Genomic DNA, 15,444 nt, shown 5'->3' on the forward strand with positions numbered 1-15,444 from the left:
CTCGCGTCCCTTCCTTGCGTCTTAGCTCCGCCTCCGTAAGATGCGAGCGAGAGACACGAGGAGGTGACGCGAGGACAGAGGAGTCCTCAGGTATTAATTGGGATGTTGTAGTGATCACTGATTCATACACTGGGGTTACATAATTCAATCCAGGAACTACAGGTTGGGGGTATTGTTTCCGCACGGACAGATATGTTGACGGTACCTCCGGGGTACCTACTGTGTGTTGTCCCTTACACTTTCTCTTCTCTTCTGCGGCTGCGACCCGACAGCATTGTTTGTTTGTAGCCTTTATTTATCCAGGTTAAAAATCCCATTGAGATCAACGATCTCTTTTACAAGGGAGACCTGCGGTACATTGAGTTACACATACTGTATAAAAACAAACAGAAAACAAAAAGGACATCACAACATAATTACAGGGGTATACATTAGCATCTATTTACATTTACAGGTATCCAATAATATTTCATCCAGTCGTGCTTTAAAATGATGCAAGGGAATCAAAATGCTGAGTTTCAATGTTTTTTGCATAGTGTTCTAAGCTAGAGGAGCAGCGCACATAAAAGCTTTAGCACCTAAAACAGTCCTAGCACTTGGCACATGTAATAAAAACACATCCTGGGATCTCAGGCAATAGCTACTTGCCACTCTCCGTGAGATCAAGGAGCAGATATAAGAAGGTAGTTTACCCAGCATGGCTTTATAGATGAACATGTACCAATGACTGAGCCTCCGACCAGTAAGTGAAGGCAGACCTGCCTTGGCATACAGGGTACAGTGATGAGTAAGTGCTTTACAGTTAGTAACAAATCTCAGAGCACTGTGATAGGCGGCATCTAACCTTTCCAGGCAATGGGCAGGTGCATTCATGTAGATCAAATCACCATAGTCTAGCACAGGTAAAAAGGTCACAGTGACTAGCCTTTTCCTGGCTTCAAAAGAGAAACAGGACTTGTTTCTGAAAAAGAAACCTAGTCTAACCCTCAGCTTTTTAAGCAGATTAGTGACGTGAAGTTTAAAAGTAAGACAATCATCAAGCCAGATACCAAGGTATTTATAATAGCTAACCACTTGGAGTACTTGTCCTTGCATAGTCACAATATCCAAAGCAGTCTCTGGAGTCTTTTTAGCTTTACAAAAGAGCATTACCTTGGTTTTCTCAACATTTAAAAGAAGCTTTAGTTCAGAGAGCTGAGTCTGAATAATGTTAAAAACAGCCTGTAATTTAACAACAGCCTCCTTAATGGAGGGACCTGCACAGTACATCACGGTGTCATCCGCATAAAAATGCAAAGTAGCTTCATCCACATTTTCACCTCAACTATTGATGTAGATGGAGAATAAAAGTGGACCTAAAACAGAACCTTGAGGAACACCATTAGTAATGTTTAACCACTCAGAAGACAGCCCATCAAAGTGAACACATTGGGACCTTTCAGAGAGGTAGTTCACAAACCACCCCACTGCATGGCTGGATAAGCCAATACTGAGTAGCCTTTGCTTTAAGATGTGATGATCGACGGTATCAAACGCTTTGGAAAGGTCAATAAATAGAGCTGCACAGCTCTGCTTATTATCTAAAATACTTGTAATGTCATTCACCACTTTCATTGTGGCAGTGATGGTGCTATGTTGCTTTCTGAAGCCTGACTGATGTTTTGACAGGATGTCATTTGTACATAAAAACACCTTTACCTGTTCACTCACTAGGCGTTCAAGAACCTTAGCCAGAACTGACAATTTAGAGATGGGCCTATAGTTATTAGTTATTAGACCCGACAGCATGTCAGTTTCTGCTCCCCAATAAAGTGAGATTTGCACCTCCGATGCACCGCCTCCGTCTCCCTTCTCTCGGCACTACAATGTCCTCGTTCACTCAAACGTCACTCTTAAACGACTTCTGTTAATGATGACATGTGCACAGCTGTATCCCCTCTCATTGGGTTTAACTGAATAACCCTTTAGAACCGGCCCATTTATTGTTAAATATGTATTTAAATGATGAATCTTTCTCTTTTTAGTCAAGGAATTCAATGTATGATGGTTGGTCCTGCTTTTGTGTTCCGTTTTGGTGTAAAATGTACATTTCAATAAAATTATAATTATAATAATGTGAAAGCCTTTACTCTGAAAATGTGTGTCCTGTAGATCCCCACATTCACCAGAAACCAACATTCAGGACTGTGAATTTTAAATAATTTAACTCCTGAATATCTTAACACAAAACAAAACAAATAATTTTCAATTATCAAGATCTAGCCATTTATGAAATAGCTTTCATAATAGCTATGTTTTAGTGACGTTCAAGATCATTAAACATGACTTAAATTGTTAGTATAACCTTAAGAAATGAATTGCACATAATAATTCCCACGGAGCTGTGAGCACTTATACATTTATGTGACGCTTTTCCACTCATTCTTCCAGTTCTCCGTTTTCCTGTGTTGAAATCGACCAGCTGTGAAGGTGGGGGCGGGGCTTTTATACGCGAGTAGTGAAAACACTTCCGCGTAGTCTGCTCTCGTTCATCCTCCCTTTCGTCTCCTCCCGCACCCCTCCTCCCTCACCCCTCCTCGACTCCTCCGTGTGCATTTCAGCTATTGGGACGTACTTCAAAATGGCGTGTCTTGATCGATTTCCGGGTCAAGTCCCGGAGGAGGGGAAGAGAGGAGTCGAGGAGGGGTATTGAGACGAGGCTAACATGTTGAATGCGGGAGGTGTGAAAAGGTGCCGTAAAGAGACGACGGTGCGGGACACACCAACCTGAGTAGGGCGCCGCGAATGCCTGACTGCCTCTGACGGCCTCTGACTCCCAAAATCGGGTTGGTGTGTAGCCAGCTTTAGACATTAGAGGCTAACAAATCCATTCTTTGTGAATTAACTCAATATGAAGAAACAGCTTAAGTAGTTAACCATTGTTTTAGTGCGGTCTTAGGAATCATATAAAGCTGCAACACATAATAGAAACTATCCAGTCAATCGGAAAAAGTGCTTTCTTTGCTGTATTAGTTCTATCAAATTGCTTGGAAATCAGTCAAACTAAATGCTACATAAATGAAGGTATAGATAAAATGATAACGTGTACATGCTAACTTGCACAATCTAACATGTGGGACTTGAATCACCAATATCATAAGCTTCACTTTTGAAGGACAAACATTGGTCGAGTTTGAATTGTACCCTGTTGACCAATGTCAAACTTCCTTATCTGTTTTTACCTTTTTGAGACTACGACACTGAGGATTAAAAAAAGAAGAAGACATTTTTAGTATAAAGTTATTGTTTTTATCCAATGCTAGCACATATAACACTTCTGTTTTAATAAAAGCTAATTAGCCCTTTGAAGCAAAGTCTTAATTTAGTTTCTCTTGCACTATAAAATCAGCTTGCGATGACATTTCACACCAGCTCTTTCGGAGCAAACACAACTTTAATAATAATTTGTATTTGCTTCACTGTTACACAATGTGAAGACATGTTTACTGCAACTGTATGTCTTATAAAACAGAGACCTTTGGCCATGATTGATGCTGTGGTGTAAATGATATGCAATCTGACTTTGCACTCCCAAATCTTGACTCACACACACACAAGTGCAGACAGCAGACATAATGCTTATTTAATTCGATTGTCAATTATTGAAAAGCAGTGACAGTGTGAGAGTAAGGCTGCCGGATTGGCCAGTAGCAACAAAAAGATGATTGTACAGTGTTGGGAATATAGAGGGTTTGGTGCAGGGAGCTGCTGGAACACGCTCAGTCTGACCTCTGACCCTTTCTGAAGAAGAACGTAATCACTACCGACATGCCCAGTACTCTCTGTGCCACTGCGTCCCTTTCTCTCTGCCAGCTCTAAGCTGATGCCCATCATCAGTCATCCCGGAGAAGCACCAGCAGCAGATTCCTCCTGCAGAGAGACCTCCAGTCTGCCCGGCTCAGTAGCCCATTTGCCTACCCATGTCAAATGGACTCAAAACCCAACGCAACAGAGCTTTCTCTCTCTGTCTTTGAAAAACAAAAATAAACAAAAACATAATTATTTGTCCACATCTAAAGATACTGAGACAAATGCTGATTAAGGCCTACTCTTGCGCATATATGTAAGTATTTTGGTAAATCAGTTCTTTATAATTCCCATGTTTTTCCATCATAACTTAAAAAGTCAGATTGCTGTATCTCTACTTAAAACTAACTGTAGTAGTAGGGCATTATAATATGATATAATGCATAAAGGGTCCTAATGATACCAAAAATGTCTCCGAAAAGGTAAACATCCTCATGTATATACTCTCTTTATTTAAAGGGGCCCTCTTATGCTTATGTTCAGGTTCATATTTGTATTTTGTGCCTCTACTGTGACATGTCTCCATGCTTTAATGTTCAAAAAGGTCTTTATTTTTCTCATACTGCCTGTACTGCCTGTGCTGCACCCTCTGTCTGAAACGCAGCTCAGTCTGCTCTGATTGGTTAGCTGACCGGCTCTGTTGTGATTGGTCAACCGCTTAGAGATGTCCCGCCCCTTATCCTATAATGCACAATGTGTTGGAGTGCTAACCAATAGAAGCGCGAGTGTTAAATAGTGATTTTACTATGTTACGGAAGTAAACTAAGGAGTGTGAGTGCGATTTGAGCCTAAGCTTATTATTACCATGTACATGCACAGAGACATTACACACTTCAGGAAATGGAAAACCCGAAAAAGCACAATAGGGCCCCTTTAAATGCAAAATCAATCAGTTTTCTGCAGATTCTGACGAGCAAAGATATAATAATTAAATGATGGTGAAGGTCTGTAATCTCATTATAGCCTCGTGTTGAAATACATTAGTATGGCTCTCGGGCATGTTTGACTGAAGCCTCAGCCTGAGTATGTAAATTACACCAGTCTCATCTCTGCCTGGTTTGATGACAGAAATGTCACAAAGATTAAAGCAGTGTCAAGATAAGGCTTCAAGTTTGGAACATTTTCGCACACAGGGTGGAACAGAGGAAAGACTTTTTACATTTTATGAACACTTTCTCAAATTTCTCTGCCACTTCACTGAAACACCACACTGCCGGAGACAACATGTCATGCATAAAAACTGTCAACACAACACACAGTCAGATCAGTGTTCAGACTGCACTCTCTTCACTGCCTGCTTGTAAACAAAAATATAGACAAACATCTGTCAAGACTTCCTCCCTTCAGCTCCTTTAAATCTGATGACTAGAGTGATGGTTGCTAAACATTTACATACGTCTGTTTGCTACAGTACGTGTGGAGCCATTGTTTGATTCCCCTGAGCTTTTTTTCTCCAATTCGGGCTGTAATTGATTATATGACAGGCAGGCAGCTCTGTCAAAACCAAAGCCACAGGTATTCTGGCTGCTAAATGGCTTCTGCAGCATTCTGCTCAGTGCTCACATAATGAAACAGCCAGATCAGAACTGGCCAAATGTTCTATCTCATTAAGCAGCTATAGGCCGTATACTGAGCATCAGTCTCACCCACATAATGTCACAGAGGCTGACTCGATGTGCCGCTTTATATATGGAAATGGTTTTAGCTTTGAACAGCAGATTTGGGTTTGTTGAAGCAGAATAAGTAGATTATTTAGGCTTTGTCAAACCAAATTATTATTTATGTATGTTTGCTCAATGTATGCTGCTTGTAAAAATAAAGTGTGACAATGATTATTAACATTTTTGAAACAGACGGAAAGGGAAAACAGCATTTGTTCCATGACTAATTTAATGCTCCTAAAATAGATAAAGAATGAAAAGTAACTTCAATATTATTTATGTTTATATTTCCTTGCACAAGAAGTGTTACTCATTTAAGTCATGACTAGTTTTTACTGCTTTCTGTTATAAGTTTTGTTTAGTATGTTTTGCTTTTCTTAACCATTTTATAGCATATTGTGTTTTCATTTGTGTATGCATTGTTTGTTTGTGTGAATCTTTAGGTATTTAAAGCAATATACTTGAAGGACTTTTTTAAAATTGGTCATTTATTTGTTCTCAAGGTTATCTTAGCCGAGATGCTAGGCCTAAAGATACTGTGGTGTTGTCCCACAGACCAAACGGTATGCATGTGCCGTTCTAACATCAACACAGCTGGTTTGTCTGTGGTAAGATTCAATTGTGTTGCCTGCAGTCATAAGTTAATTGTATGGCTTTTTAATATAATTTGGCTTCTTTTAAAGGCACCCCACAGTTAAACGGTTCTATTTAGGGTGAGCTAGACGAGAGGACAAATATAAAAATGTCTCACAGTCTAATAAAAAAGACAGAATGATCAAAACATCAAAAGTAGTCCGGCATTTCAAAAACCCATTCGGTTTTACTGCCTGTACATTTGCTTCATGATAAAGGGAATCCAATTTATTTAGGTCAAATAAAGATTTTTAGAATCTTATAATATATACCTCATACCTTTGTTTTAGATGGTAGATGTCACACGATCCAGCCGTATAGCGAATAATTTGTCCCCTAAACCCTGGGCTTTCAAATGAAAACTGAATCAAAGTGGAAACTCAGTATTTGATCAGACTGGCTGGACTTGAGTATCGGTACCGCGAAGTGGAAACAGTTTGACACTGGGGCAGTCGATATCTCAGAGGAGGTTGAAAATAACCTTTAGTGTTTCAGGGAGAGCAAGCATGAAGTGCAGCTGAGAAGAGCGAGAAAAACAAGATGAGCCTTTCGTACATTAAGTCTACCACAGGGTTAAGATTACTTAAAGGATGTGTTTGATGTTTTAAAGATGAATGACAGTTCTGTTTCCACTAAATTCCACTCACAGCATCCTCTGATGTCAGTGATGATGTGTAACCATCAATGTTTAAACACAAAGTGAAGACAATTATGTTCCTGACAGACTTCTGATAATCCAGATGGTGCTTCTGACAAAATGTCTTCTCTTTTTCTCCGAACACCTACTCAAAGTAGATGAATCATACATCTTCAGAGTCTCTTTCAGTTGTTTAGTCTTTTCACATTCATCAATAACCAGACTTACTGTACTTAGCCTTGTATGAGGCTCCTAAACTCAGTTTTAACATATTTGTTCTCAAATCTGTTTTTCAGAGTACACAGATTATAATATAACCATGCTGTGATGCATTGGCGTCAACATATGTGATATTACGATCCAAATTGTTTTTTTCAACTTGATTTTTTTCTGAATGCAGCCTTCAACTTTCTTTAATGTTACTGATATCAACATTTGTCTGGGATAAGGAATAATTTCCTATATTTTATTGTTTAAGTGTATTGTATTTTGTCTGCAGGAAGTGTTGTGTTTGGTACCAAGGGAAATTTGTATTCTGAGGAGAAGAAAACCTATTTTACTCAAGGTTTGGCTAAGTTCAACTGCCTACCAAAGGGATGGACATTTTGGCTACAGCTGCTATTTTTTGGTTTATAGGAATTTAGTGAAAGTCTTTGGATTTGTTTTGTCTGTGTAGCGACACATCAGTCAACTTCATATTAGGTACTGTACTTAGGTCAATGATGTAGGTCACCTATTGTGCAAAATCCACCTTTTCATGTCTTTTATACATAAATATGTGTCACCAGTGTATTAAGAGATTTATTTGGTGATCCATCTATATGTAAAGACCTGTCTGAAAATGAGCTGATCAGATTGGGCAACTTTCTGATTACAACTGTTTTTTAGGTTGGGCAACCATTAGGCAATAACTAACCAAGGTAACACCTTATCATCTGAATCTCCTCCGAGAGCACCAATGTGTATTTTAAACCAATCATCCCGCAGAGGGGCGTGGCCAGCAGCAGATCATTTGCATTTAAACCTACAGACAAAGAATCAGAAGTATTTGCTATACGGATTACGGCATGCTACATGCACGATCTGTTTAGTATTTCGAGCCAAACACTTCAGAGACATGTTTTGTATATTTTTGAGACCTATCATATTTTGTTGAAATAGAGTATAATAGGGGACCTTTAAATCCCAATATGATACACTATGGAGTGAAATAAGTTACCTGCATGTTAACGTAGTCATTTTATTGATTCAATAGGTGATAAAGACTGAGAATGCAGAGAAAGTCCAACATTGGTATTCCCGGAGCTGCCTCACTGTAAAGTCATGTTGGTGTCAAACAAGGCAACTCGCCTCCTGTTACCATGGTGATTTTGCACTGCATATTGTGCATCATTTGAAAACTGAAATTCATTTTAGAATTCATTTCTATGTAAACTAAAGTAAAAGATGTTGTCCTGTCAGGTTAACATATCCAACTGGGTATATATTGATCACAGTATTTGGGATGTTTCACACCTTTTCCAAAGGAGGCCATGTAAGACATTGTCAAACTGAAACACTCTACAAATGACATGGTGAGAGGAAAAAAGCTAAGTAAATGTACACTGGAAAAAGAAATAGCAGAGCCAGTAAAATATGTCTCAGCTGTGAAGATACAGAAGAGGGAAGAGACGCATAAATGTTTAATGTTACAGCATGAGAGCTTCACATAGTTTGTTTGCATTGCTCTCCAAAGTGTGTCAGCCCCTGAATTGTTGGCATGCCGAATGGTGCCATCATCAGGGGAGTTTTCCTAATGGCAAATCAATATGTCAGACATCATTTCATCTGTGGTTGCTGGACTGTCACCGAAGCGTTCCACCTCCGATATGCAGAGCTGTTTTCAGAGAGCTGTGCTTTCATTTGGGTCATTCCCATTGTATGACATCTATCAAACCGCCCCTTGGGACGAAAACTGGAGTGTCAGTATGGAAAATGATTACAAGAAAAGAGCGATAAAACACTTTTTCTGTGGGATGCCTTGCTGTTGTCACCCTTGAAATGCACGACTGTCCTTGATGCGAAAGCCTTTTCTCCCTCAGTCCTTCTCTCTGTTTGTTTCTCTGCTGTGCCTAGTGTCCTTATTAGACAGCTTACAGTCCTCTGCAGTAATGGAGGCTGACGCTCATCACCCTGTAAAAAGTAGTATTGTTTTTTCCTCTAGTGAATATAGCACTCTTTACTATTATTAAATATGTGTTTGTAATACAATTTAGCGGATTTTAGGAACTCAGGTGGTGACACGGTTAGAAAATAAAGCATTACAAGTACACACTAACTTTCTTTTGTTACAAGTCTGTACACTGACACTAACAAAGGGTTGGATGGATAATTTCAAATCATAATGAATCTTTTTAAATGACAGTTGAAGCAAAAGGAGGAGGAGGGCAGAGATGTCACACAGCAGCCCAGGGATGACAAGGAGATTATGCAAATGTTAGAATTGAAGGTTGCATACTGATGGCTTTGTCACCAGGGAAATGTGAAGAGGAAGGACTTGAATACTTGTTAACCTGAGTGACAGAGGTTTTGATCGTATTTTTAAATGTATTGTATAGGCAATACAAATAGGGAAACCTTTGTTACCGTTTCCTTTCCTGTAGTGTGTTATATAGGTTTTTGTACATGTCAATGGTCTGCAAAGGCTACAATCCCAACGCCTCCATTGGACTCCTTTGTTTACTTCCATAACATAGTGACATCACTATGTAATACTCTATTGGTTAGCGCATCGAACACATTGCACGTGTTAGGCTAAGGAGCGGGACATCCCTAAGCAGTTGATCAACAGAGCCGACCAGCTAACCAATCAGAGCAGACTGGGCTCTGGTTTCAGACAGAGGGTGAAAAGAGGTGCTGCATCACAGGCAGTATGAGAAAAATAAAACGCTTGTTGAACATTAAAGCATGGAGACATGTCACAGTAGAGACACAACATACTAATATAAACCTGAACATGTGTATAGTATGTCCTCTTTAAAGGTGGGGTAGGTAATTTTGGAGAAACCAGCTTGAGTGCGCTAGAATTTGAAAATACACAGCCGGAGAAAATCTGCCACTTCCTTACAGAGCCCCTCCTCCAACACACACGAACGCGCACATGACCAATGAGGGCACGAGATAAGTTTGTGCACAGATGGAAGGCTGACAGGCAGGTAGGCCATCCAGTTATTTTAGCCGGGCCGGCTAAAATCTGTCGGTCGTGCTTTTTACAGTACTATGGCTTCCACAGATCAGATCGGGATGTTAAGAGCATTCCATGGAATATAACAAAAGTGTATCTCGAGCCGGTTTCTCAAACTTACCTACCTTACCTTTAATGTTCATAGAGGCTTATAGAAAATAGGAAGACTGTTTTCTGTTCTCTCTCAGTCTGCATCTCTGGTGGATTTTTAAACTGATTATGTCATTGGAGTCTAGATTAAGGACCATTGTTGTGATCTCAAGGGACCCAACATAAGTCCTTTTGAACATTAAAGCATTTAATACGAATGAAAAACAAGCCTAATTCTGCAATGATGAAATAATTACCTTAATCATTTATACGGTATTTATGCAAATATATAGCTTCAACAGAGTTTTCTCTCTATTGTACTTTCTTATATTTGTACTTTGAGTGCAAGACAGAAAAAACGTAAGAGAGGCAGGATAAGGAGGAAGGGAGGCAGGATAAGGAGGAAGGAGGGTAGGAGTTCATGTCCCCTTGGCTCAACATGTCAAACACAGGAAATCCCTGTCAGGCTCAGGCAGCTGCTCATCCTGCGTCAGGCCTCACTGAGTACTGATGAATACTGTGTTGGGCTTCTGAGAGTTAAGAGAGACGTTATGTGAATTTATTTTGACTGTGCAACCACCTGTATCGTTCTTATTTCTCCCATTACCCCCGGCACCGTTCACCTGCTGGCATTATTCATACTACGGAACAATCATTCAGGTGAAGCTGTGAGCAGAATATTTCAGTGGAGGCCAGAGAAGTTCACATGTTTAACAATGCAAAGGACTGTGGTTGATATCGAGAGACCATTTGAAGCGTGTCATCCCCTCTGTCTCGCCCTTTCAACCGTTAAGTCAATAAAGGCACTGGTTCCCAAAAAATAAAAATGAAAATATTGTGTTGGCAGATTTTATGGCTATAAGATTTTATGATTATTAGTTTACCTTTTTAAATAATTATGCTTTCTGTACACTTTTGTATAGCTATGGTTAAAGATGATTTCTAGCTACAAATTGTCATCAAATAAATCAAACTAGAAAACGTAACTAATTTAAACTTCTGAACTAGCACTTTTCACGACAATACACATTTAACTTTTGTTTTGACTGAAAGCCATTTGCTAAACGGTAACATTTTAATTGGATTCCTCTTTTTATATTTCAACTTCAGTTACATTGTCATGCTGCTCTGCTCTTTTAGTACTTTTCCATTTTCCACTGTTCATTACCTTGTTTGATTAGCAGTGTGCAGCATTTTGCAAATGGTTTCATGTCTTTCAAACTGTCACAGCTACACGTCCACGGATAGCTTTATGTTCGCTGCAACCACCTGGAACTTGGTTCCTCTCGACAGTTTGAGAATCACTGAAGGGTTTTAGCTCCAGGTGTGCAGAGACAGGACGATTGTCAAGACTCTGCTACACATATTTTTGCATAATGTGCTGTATCACTATAATGTCAGAGACTTGCTAACACTGCATGACAAACTTAACGCTCGGAACAAAACTCACATCTGTGGGTTTAGTTGATTTAACATAAAGCTATTCTCTCTAATGATTCATTTGACAGTTTATTAGCTGTGGTAAGAAATAAGCAGAAGGTGATCTATTCTGCAAAACGTGTTGTCGTGTTGGTATTTAAAACACAGAAGTTGTGATTTACTTAAAGGAGTAATATTTAACCTGGTCCACTTTGAGGCCATAAGCCTTTAAAACAACATTTTGACACAATAGCAATTCAACAAGAGGAGCATTGATCTGAGGATTGGTCATTACTGTACTGGAGCGGCTGTCTGCTGCCCGGAGAGGCCGCTCTGCCTCTCAGGAGCTCCTGGGGCCGGCCACAGGCAATACTGAAGGTGAAGACACTTCATCACAAAATGGATGAACCTTCACGTTGCTGGATCCTGCTGCAGCTCAGGGGGCAGCTGGGAACCTTGAAGCAGTCTGATGGGGCAGCACATCCTTAAAGAAGCCAGAATGGGCAGTATATCTGTTACGTATAATTTAAATACAGAGAATAGTATTTGGTTCAGTAACTTAATATTATCATCTGCCATCAATGTGACATCCCCTCATTGCTGATAAACTGTTATCAGGCTTTTAAACACTTTTAAACATATACATTTTTGGCTCGGGGAAAATGCCTTATTGTACATGTAAAACCCTGTTACCAAAGTTTAAGTTTAATTTGAATGTAAACTATATATATATATATATATATATATATATATATATATATATTTATTTTACTAAATACTAGGTACCACGCAAACTCTTTAGTAAATAAATGGCTTTTTTTATTTGAAGTCAAACTAATAAACAGATTTTGTCATTAACAGTTCATCAGCTGATTATTTTCCTCTTTATTAAATTCATAATTTTGTCTAATAAATGCAAAAAATCGTAAAACAAGGCCAATGGACGAAAGTGTTGTAATTTAACTGCTTTATTTAGGGGACTGACTGCCTTCAGACCATATTATCCGTTTTTTGTAGATACGACAAAGAAAAGCATCATATCCTCACATTTAAGAAACCAAAACTATAAAATATATTATCCACAGATAATAGGACCATTCCCAAATTAGCAAAGTCACATAAAGCCCTATAAAACAGAGTGACTACTGAAGTGGGGAGCCAAAAAACACCACCGGCCATTTTCTGCTGCTCCAGCTCTTTCATTGTGACCACACAGAAGTAGCTGCTGGCAGAATCAGCAGCTTAAGATGAAGAATGGCGTAAAAGCCAAAAAGCTATTTATCACCCCTTGAAGCACTGATAAAGAAACTATAGTGATGTGCAAGGGGAAGAAACACAGGGATTTAAATGTGGACTGTCAACCGTTATTTCCCTCATCTGATGTCAGAAATATATGCGAGCTGCTGAAGGTAACAGGACGTCTGATGGAGGCTGACAGTCTTTCATCACGTGTATTTGCAGGGACGTTTTCTGCCGCTCTTTGACAATGTGAGAATGTTCTCCTCAAGGCCTTCTGCAGCCGCTCCTAAGCGCCGCCTACGCCTGATTAGACAGCACCGTTAACATTTCCTTTGCCAGGAAGCCATATACACTTTTATACTTAACTCTTGAGCTGAGCTTAAACATTTTCATATTAGGAGATTTGCTATGTGGATTTCTCTCGGTAAGAGGAAGTCCCATGCTTGTTAGGTAAGTCATTTTACCACAGAGCAGAAAAGCTTGTTTCACAGTGCTCAGAGGCCTGTCTTTGATTTATAAATCATTTTTACTGAGAAGGAAGATGTCATTCAGTTATTTTGAAATCTAATTTATAGTTGCCCCAGAACCTGTTTTCATGGTCTTTTTTATTCTGGATCTGGGAACAAGACAACATGCTCTCAAGCAAAACTGCTTAACCGTCGACAATTCACAATATCACCATTACTATTCTCTCCAGAAGAAAATAAAAAGGCTCTATCATATTTCTGTGTATCAAACGTGTATCCTCATGTCAAACTGGCACATTTGTACACAAATCGTTGCTATTAAATCTGCTCAGAACTTTGCCGCGACTGGAAAATAGGACACTGTTGGATTTCTCAAACTCCTGCCGACTCGGACAAATCATTTGTGCTGACGCCGCTGAGTGGAAATAATAGTTTTTAACGTGATGTCATGGTTGTCAATAAACAGTGCTCATCCCTGTTAGCAGCAAAACTGTTTCAAAGTTTACTTTTGAACACACAGTTGTACTAACAACGATAATCTGTATGTGTATCTTATTGTCTGACAGATTGTTAACAATGCTATTCTTGACACCTGTTGCTGAGGTTCAGTGTTTAACCTTAATTGAAACTGCTTTGATATAAAGTGCAAACCAAATAGTTTAATGTTAAAATGAAAGGCTAGACGTTGAAACTCAAAAGTAAATAACATGATGAATGGGAATAATATATGTTTTTTGTTCAGATTGTGTTAATTTAATTTGATTAATTGAGTAAAAAAAAAGTAATTTATACAAAGTGTGGTATGCAATCACAGTTTATCAGTTTAGCGAAATTGCAGTTTTAGATTTTCCGAACCTTCCTCAAAATGATAATGTACTTTTCAGCAGTGGAGTAAACTCATATTTCCAGCATGTGGAAGGAACCGAGTGGGATTAATAATATGTAGGAAATCACATGTTCTGTCACTGCTGCCCTCTTGCCCTCCATGAGCCTCCCTGCACTGTGGGGACAAAAAGAGAGTGGGTCCATTTCCCTCCAGGACTTACAGAGCGCTGATATGGGAGCAGAGTTGCTGACAGATGTAATACCAGGACCGGTTGCCATTTGGCTTAAGAAAATGGCCATGCCAACAAATGCTTTGAGTTGATCCATCAACTTTGAGGCCAGAGAGTAACTACATCCTGCCCTGCTGTGTTCTCACATATACTTTCACACATTGTTAGCTGGGTCATCAATACCAGCTCGAGTGGATCATTTTTTGTTTCAGAGACCAAAGATTAGACCCATGCAGTTCATAACACTCAATTTAACAAACGAGTCCAGAGAACAGCACCTGTTGGGGCACTAAAATTGCTTTATCGCTCCCTTTCCTTACATTTATTATAATAAAATCAAGTCGTCAGTCTCAAACTAAGTGCCTCAGCTTTTTGTGCAAGGGGTCTTTTAAAAAACACTACCAGTAGCTGTGTGTAAAGCAACTCATCTGCCAAAATATTGAAACTCTAAATGTTTAACTTGTCATTGTTATTAAATAAGCTGTCGTTCAAATGTTAAATGGTTTGGTAATGTAGTCAGATGGCCCCTCTCATTCAGTATCACACTAACTGCAGGCTGCTTCACTGCATTGGCTTTCAAATGACAACTTCCGGACCAGACATAAGACCAGCCTAAAAATACAGAATTCCTTAAATCCAGCAAATCCAAAACCTCAGCCAACACAGCTCATCAATCAGTCCATTTTTTAAGTTCAACTGTCAGTTAAACATGAAAAGCAGCCTGACGTACAGGCATTTCTGAATTCATCACCAAAACGTTTTTCTTATCTTCGCAATGTTGAGCTGAAAAGCACGTGAGTTTTCCCAATTTCAACCGGACAGGAAAAGACAGGATACAGACTAATACCCTGAAATCAGTTATTGGTTAAGTGGTTATCTGTACAAGTTAGACATAGGCACATATAATAATACCCTAAGACTATTAGCAGTGAAAAACAATGATGTAATGACAATGAAATGTAAAGAGTTTAGTAAGATTACCAAAACTGTCCAAAACCTAATAAGCAGTTCAATGAAAATGAATTTTCTTAATAGCATACTTATCTTACAGAATAAAAAACCTATAGGAAAGAGCATCAATGCCATCACCGTTTCTCTCAATCCAATCTAATTTCACACATCCCCATGCAGATGTTTGTCTTATTAACATCAGCTCATCTCCCCATGAGTACAT

The 15,444-nt window shown here is 39.1% G+C and overlaps 1 protein-coding gene across 1 annotated transcript in view; it reads left to right on the plus strand.

Moving 5' to 3' along the window:
- The window catches only part of LOC117479355 (metabotropic glutamate receptor 4-like), a 123,525-nt gene that overhangs the window by 68,692 nt on the left and 39,389 nt on the right, over nucleotides 1–15,444 (plus strand). The gene's annotated exons all lie outside the window — the stretch shown is intronic.

The sequence above is a fragment of the Trematomus bernacchii genome, unplaced genomic scaffold (genome assembly GCF_902827165.1).
Source record: "Trematomus bernacchii unplaced genomic scaffold, fTreBer1.1, whole genome shotgun sequence".
NCBI lineage: Eukaryota > Metazoa > Chordata > Actinopteri > Perciformes > Nototheniidae > Trematomus > Trematomus bernacchii.